This window comes from Urocampus carinirostris, unplaced genomic scaffold (assembly GCF_059441175.1).
Source record: "Urocampus carinirostris isolate Australia breed hairy pipefish unplaced genomic scaffold, RoL_Ucar_1.0 HiC_scaffold_91, whole genome shotgun sequence".
Taxonomy (NCBI): Eukaryota; Metazoa; Chordata; class Actinopteri; order Syngnathiformes; family Syngnathidae; genus Urocampus; species Urocampus carinirostris.
In genome coordinates, this window is record NW_028283198.1 from 10,157 (window position 1) to 17,500 (window position 7,344).

Here is a 7,344-nt window from a genome sequence, read left to right on the forward strand (position 1 = left end):
GCGTCTGCCGCCGGGGGGGCGCTGCTGGTGGCGGTGCGGCCCTGGTCCGGGACGAGGCTGTGGCTACAGCCGGGCCCGGGGGGCCGCGCGACACTCGTATACGTTCGGACGGGCTGACGAGCGGGTGTCGTGAAACGATGTTTCGCGCGGAGCCCTAGCACGCGTGGCGTCGGGCTCCGCGACGGTCGGACGTCTGGGTGTGGCTCGAGACGGAAGCTCGACCTCGGTTCGTCTTGGTTCTGCCGCCAAAAGGTTCACGCCGAGGCATGGTTTCGCAAGAGGGCCCCGCGAGTGCCAGCCGTGGATCCCGCCTCACTCGTAACTCGTATCGGATTCGTCCGGCCTCACTTTCGTTCGCACATCGGACAGTTATACGTGTGCTTTAGTAGCTTCCGTTCCCTCTTAGTGAGGCCGTCCGTACGTACCGCCCCAGCTCTTTCTGAGGCGGGTATCCACTCGGCTCGGGGGGGCCCAACGTTTGCCTAGTATCCTCGGCGCTGGAGCTTGACCCGCAAAGCCGGAGGAGCCGCACGCCCGAACACCGGCTTGCGCCGGCCGACGTGGGCCCTCCGAGGCGGGTCTCGTGTGCCAATCGCTCAGTTGGGGAACCGGCAGGCCCGTGGGCCGACGCCGGCTCACCCGGGGGTGAAGGGTGCTTCGATGGAGGCCCCCTGTCAGCCTCCGCGGAAGTCCGGCTTCAATACTTTAAAGTTTGAAAAACTTAGACATTTTTCGAGAACCGGAGCTTAGAGGGGTACATGCAAAAGCCAGGGCCGCGGGAAGCGCCCTAAATACTTCAATACTTTAAAATTTGAAAAACTTAGAAATTTTTCGAGAACCGGCATCTTCCCTCGGTAATTGCGAGATGCGAGGCCGCCCCTAGCCTCTGCTCTGTCGGACTCAATGGTCACGGGTGGCCGCTGATTAGCCCTGGTGCTCACCTCTCAAAATTGCGAGTCCCTAATATAATTCTGGCTGTCGGCTGGAGAAGGGGGTATAAAATCGGCACTTGAGGGAACGCCGGGCCCTCAAGTTCGGGGCCCTCTAGCGGATTTTTGAGGTACTGCACTCCCATTGGAAATGCATTGCCCATAGGAATACATGGGCGCTCCGTCCACTACAATGTAATTCCCTCACAATATCTGCCCCCGCGTGGCCGCGCGATGCTACTGCTGCCCCGTTGGGAATGAATGGGCCTTTCGGAGGCCATAAATACAGCGCCGCTGCATGGATTTTGGCGGTACTGCGGCTGTCGTTGAAAATACATGGACCCGTCTGAATGAATGGGCCTTTCGGATTCCATAAACCCAGCGCCGCTGCATGGATTTTGGCGGTACTGCGGCTGTCGCTGAAAATACATGGACCCGTCTGAATGAATGGGCCTTTCGGAGGCCATAAACTCAGCGCCGCTGCATGGATTTTGGCGGTACTGCGGCTGTCGCTGAAAATACATGGACCCGTCTGAATGAATGGACAAAATATAAATCAGACACTACAGAACACAAGCATAATCCAAGATTACAAAATCATCTCAGCCTTTAAAAGAAACAAAAACCTGAAAGACTACTTAGTAAAAAGTAAATTACCAGAAATCAACATAACACAAACGCAGGGCCCCACATTCTACAAACAAGCCACCACAGTTAGGAACACCGTCACCAACACAAACTACCTAATTAAACAAACAATCACACCTGCTACGGAAAACTGAAAATACATGGACCCGTCTGAATGTATGGGCCTTTCGGAGGCCATAAACTCAGCCAGCGCCGGGCCAGTGTTTGGGGTATTGTGCCCGCCACTAGTGGCTGAATACATAATAATAATAATAATAATAATAATTCCCTTGTATTGTCATTCTGTGTAACAATGTACACAGAACGAAATGTCGATTGCACTGGGCTAGTGTTGAGGGAACGTCGGGCCCTCAAGTTCGGTGGCTTGGAGCGGATTTTTGAGGTACTGCACTCCCATTGGAAATGCATGGGCGCTCCGTCCACTACCATGTAATTCCCTCACAATATCTGCCCCTGCGTGGCCGCGGGATGCTACTGCAGCCCCGTTGGTAATGAATGGGCCTTTCGGAGGCCATAAATACAGCGCCGCTGCATGGATTTTGGCGGTACTGCTGCTGTCGCTGAAAATACATGGACCCGTCTGAATGAATGGGCCTTTCGGAGGCCATAAACTCAGCGCCTCTGCATGGATTTTGGCGGTACTGCGGCTGTCGCTGAAAATACATGGACCCGTCTGAATGAATGGGCCTTTCGGAGGCCATAAATCCAGCGCCGCTGCATGGATTTTGGCGGTACTGCGGCTGTCGCTGAAAATACATGGACCCGTCTGAATGAATGGACAAAATATAAATCAGACACTACAGAACACAAGCATAATCCAAGATTACAAAATCATCTCAGCCTTTAAAAGAAACAAAAACCTGAAAGACTACTTAGTAAAAAGTAAATTACCAGAAATCAACATAACACAAACGCAGGGCCCCACATTCTACAAACAAGCCACCACAGTTAGGAACACCGTCACCAACACAAACTACCTAATTAAACAAACAATCACACCTGCTACGGAAAACTGAAAATACATGGACCCGTCTGAATGTATGGGCCTTTCGGAGGCCATAAACTCAGCGCCGGGCCGGTGTTTGGGGAATCGTGCCCGCCACTAGTGGCTGAATCCCGGGCTAGTGTTGGGGGACTTGTGCCCGCCAATAGTGGCTGAATCCCGGGCTAGTGTTGGGGGACTTGTGCACGCCAATAGTGGCTGAAATCCGCGCCGGTGTTTGGGGAAATGTGCGCGTATTATCGGGCCGGTGTTTGGGGAATTGCGCGCGTATTATCGGGCCGGTGTTTGGGGAATTGCGCGCGTATTATCGGGCCGGTGTTTGGGGAATTGTGCGCGTATTATCGGGCCGGTGTTTGGGGATATGCGCGCGTATTATCGGACCGGTGTTTGGGGAATTGTGCCCGCCACTAGTGGCTGAGAACTTGGCTAGTGTTTGGGGACTTGTGCCCGCCACTAGTGGCTGAAATCCGGGCCGGTGTTTGGGGAATTGTGCGCGTATTATCGGGCCGGTGTTTGGGGATATGCGCGCGTATTATCGGACCGGTGTTTGGGGAATCGTGCCCGCCACTAGTGGCTGAGAACTTGGCTAGTGTTGGGGGACTTGTGCCCGCCACTAGTGGCTGAAATCCGGGCCGGTGTTTGGGGAATTGTGCGCGTATTATCGGGCCGGTGTTTGGGGATATGCGCGCGTATTATCGGACCGGTGTTTGGGGAATCGTGCCCGCCACTAGTGGCTGAATCCCGGGCTAGTGTTGGGGGACTTGTGCCCGCCAATAGTGGCTGAAATCCGCGCCGGTGTTTGGGGAATTGTGCGCGTATTATCGGGCCGGTGTTTGGGGATATGCGCGCGTATTATCGGACCGGTGTTTGGGGAATTGTGCCCGCCACTAGTGGCTGAATCCCGGGCTAGTGTTGGGGGACTTGTGCCCGCCACTAGTGGCTGAAATCCGCGCCGGTGTTTGGGGAATTGTGCGCGTATTATCGGGCCGGTGTTTGGGGATATGCGCGCGTATTATCGGACCGGTGTTTGGGGAATTGTGCCCGCCACTAGTGGCTGAGAACTTGGCTAGTGTTGGGGGACTTGTGCCCGCCACTAGTGGCTGAAATCCGCGCCGGTGTTTGGGGAATTGTGCGCGTATTATCGGGCCGGTGTTTGGGGATATGCGCGCGTATTATCGGACCGGTGTTTGGGGAATCGTGCCCGCCACTAGTGGCTGAATCCCGGGCTAGTGTTGGGGGACTTGTGCCCGCCACTAGTGGCTGAAATCCGCGCCGGTGTTTGGGGAATTGTGCGCGTATTATCGGGCCGGTGTTTGGGGATATGCGCGCGTATTATCGGACCGGTGTTTGGGGAATTGTGCCCGCCACTAGTGGCTGAGAACTTGGCTAGTGTTGGGGGACTTGTGCCCGCCACTAGTGGCTGAAATCCGCGCCGGTGTTTGGGGAATTGTGCGCGTATTATCGGGCCGGTGTTTGGGGATATGCGCGCGTATTATCGGACCGGTGTTTGGGGAATCGTGCCCGCCACTAGTGGCTGAATCCCGGGCTAGTGTTGGGGGACTTGTGCCCGCCAATAGTGGCTGAAATCCGCGCCGGTGTTTGGGGAATTGTGCGCGTATTATCGGGCCGGTGTTTGGGGAATTGTGCCCGCCACTAGTGGCTGAGAACTTGGCTAGTGTTGGGGGACTTGTGCCCGCCACTAGTGGCTGAAATCCGCGCCGGTGTTTGGGGAATTGTGCGCGTATTATCGGGCCGGTGTTTGGGGATATGCGCGCGTATTATCGGACCGGTGTTTGGGGAATCGTGCCCGCCACTAGTGGCTGAATCCCGGGCTAGTGTTGGGGGACTTGTGCCCGCCAATAGTGGCTGAAATCCGCGCCGGTGTTTGGGGAATTGTGCGCGTATTATCGGGCCGGTGTTTGGGGATATGCGCGCGTATTATCGGACCGGTGTTTGGGGAATTGTGCCCGCCACTAGTGGCTGAGAACTTGGCTAGTGTTGGGGGACTTGTGCCCGCCACTAGTGGCTGAAATCCGCGCCGGTGTTTGGGGAATTGTGCGCGTATTATCGGGCCGGTGTTTGGGGATATGCGCGCGTATTATCGGACCGGTGTTTGGGGAATTGTGCCCGCCACTAGTGGCTGAATCCCGGGCTAGTGTTGGGGGACTTGTGCCCGCCACTAGTGGCTGAAATCCGCGCCGGTGTTTGGGGAATTGTGCGCGTATTATCGGGCCGGTGTTTGGGGATATGCGCGCGTATTATCGGACCGGTGTTTGGGGAATTGTGCCCGCCACTAGTGGCTGAGAACTTGGCTAGTGTTGGGGGACTTGTGCCCGCCACTAGTGGCTGAAATCCGCGCCGGTGTTTGGGGAATTGTGCGCGTATTATCGGGCCGGTGTTTGGGGATATGCGCGCGTATTATCGGACCGGTGTTTGGGGAATCGTGCCCGCCACTAGTGGCTGAATCCCGGGCTAGTGTTGGGGGACTTGTGCCCGCCAATAGTGGCTGAAATCCGCGCCGGTGTTTGGGGAATTGTGCGCGTATTATCGGGCCGGTGTTTGGGGAATTGTGCCCGCCACTAGTGGCTGAGAACTTGGCTAGTGTTGGGGGACTTGTGCCCGCCACTAGTGGCTGAAATCCGCGCCGGTGTTTGGGGAATTGTGCGCGTATTATCGGGCCGGTGTTTGGGGATATGCGCGCGTATTATCGGACCGGTGTTTGGGGAATCGTGCCCGCCACTAGTGGCTGAATCCCGGGCTAGTGTTGGGGGACTTGTGCCCGCCAATAGTGGCTGAAATCCGCGCCGGTGTTTGGGGAATTGTGCGCGTATTATCGGGCCGGTGTTTGGGGAATTGTGCCCGCCACTAGTGGCTGAGAACTTGGCTAGTGTTGGGGGACTTGTGCCCGCCACTAGTGGCTGAAATCCGCGCCGGTGTTTGGGGAATTGTGCGCGTATTATCGGGCCGGTGTTTGGGGATATGCGCGCGTATTATCGGACCGGTGTTTGGGGAATCGTGCCCGCCACTAGTGGCTGAATCCCGGGCTAGTGTTGGGGGACTTGTGCCCGCCAATAGTGGCTGAAATCCGCGCCGGTGTTTGGGGAATTGTGCGCGTATTATCGGGCCGGTGTTTGGGGATATGCGCGCGTATTATCGGACCGGTGTTTGGGGAATTGTGCCCGCCACTAGTGGCTGAGAACTGGGCTAGTGTTGGGGGACTTGTGCCCGCCACTAGTGGCTGAAATCCGGGCCGGTGTTTGGGGAATTGTGCCCGCCACTAGTGGCTGAATCCCGGGCTAGTGTTGGGGGACTTGTGCCCGCCAATAGTGGCTGAAATCCGCGCCGGTGTTTGGGGAATTGTGCGCGTATTATCGGGCCGGTGTTTGGGGAATTGTGCCCGCCACTAGTGGCTGAGAACTTGGCTAGTGTTGGGGGACTTGTGCCCGCCACTAGTGGCTGAAATCCGCGCCGGTGTTTGGGGAATTGTGCGCGTATTATCGGGCCGGTGTTTGGGGATATGCGCGCGTATTATCGGACCGGTGTTTGGGGAATCGTGCCCGCCACTAGTGGCTGAATCCCGGGCTAGTGTTGGGGGACTTGTGCCCGCCAATAGTGGCTGAAATCCGCGCCGGTGTTTGGGGAATTGTGCGCGTATTATCGGGCCGGTGTTTGGGGAATTGTGCCCGCCACTAGTGGCTGAGAACTTGGCTAGTGTTGGGGGACTTGTGCCCGCCACTAGTGGCTGAAATCCGCGCCGGTGTTTGGGGAATTGTGCGCGTATTATCGGGCCGGTGTTTGGGGATATGCGCGCGTATTATCGGACCGGTGTTTGGGGAATCGTGCCCGCCACTAGTGGCTGAATCCCGGGCTAGTGTTGGGGGACTTGTGCCCGCCAATAGTGGCTGAAATCCGCGCCGGTGTTTGGGGAATTGTGCGCGTATTATCGGGCCGGTGTTTGGGGATATGCGCGCGTATTATCGGACCGGTGTTTGGGGAATTGTGCCCGCCACTAGTGGCTGAGAACTGGGCTAGTGTTGGGGGACTTGTGCCCGCCACTAGTGGCTGAAATCCGGGCCGGTGTTTGGGGAATTGTGCCCGCCACTAGTGGCTGAATCCCGGGCTAGTGTTGGGGGACTAGTGGTCGTAAAACCGGGCCGGTGTTTGGGGACTTATAGGCCGACACTAGTGGCTCAAAACCGGGCTGCCGTTTGGGGACTTGTCGGGCCAACATTGGCTTGCAGCACTTGGAAAATTGCACTAAGTCCGATTGTCGGGTCACCAGGGGCTCGTGGGACTTAGAATTTGTGCCACTCCCCGGCCAGTGTTTGGGGACTGGCTGCCGCCTCCTGTGGGCCGGTCCCCGGCTGGTGTTTGGGGACCGGCTGCCGCCTCTTGTGGGCCGGTCCCCGGCTGGTGTTTGGGGACCGGCTGCCGCCTCCTGTGGGCCGGTCCCCGGCTGGTGTTTGGGGACCGGCTGCCGCCTCCTGTGGGCCGGTCCCCGGCTGGTGTTTGGGGACCGGCTGCCGCCTCCTGTGGGCCGGTCCCCGGCTGGTGTTTGGGGACCGGCTGCCGCCTCCTGTGGGCCGGTCCCCGGCTGGTGTTTGGGGACCGGCTGCCGCCTCCTGTGGGCCGGTCCCCGGCTGGTGTTTGGGGACCGGCTGCCGCCTCCTGTGGGCCGGTCCCCGGCCGGTGTTTGGGGACCGGCTGCCGCCTCTTGTGGGCCGGTCCCCGGCTGGTGTTTGGGGACCGGCTGCCGCCTCTTGT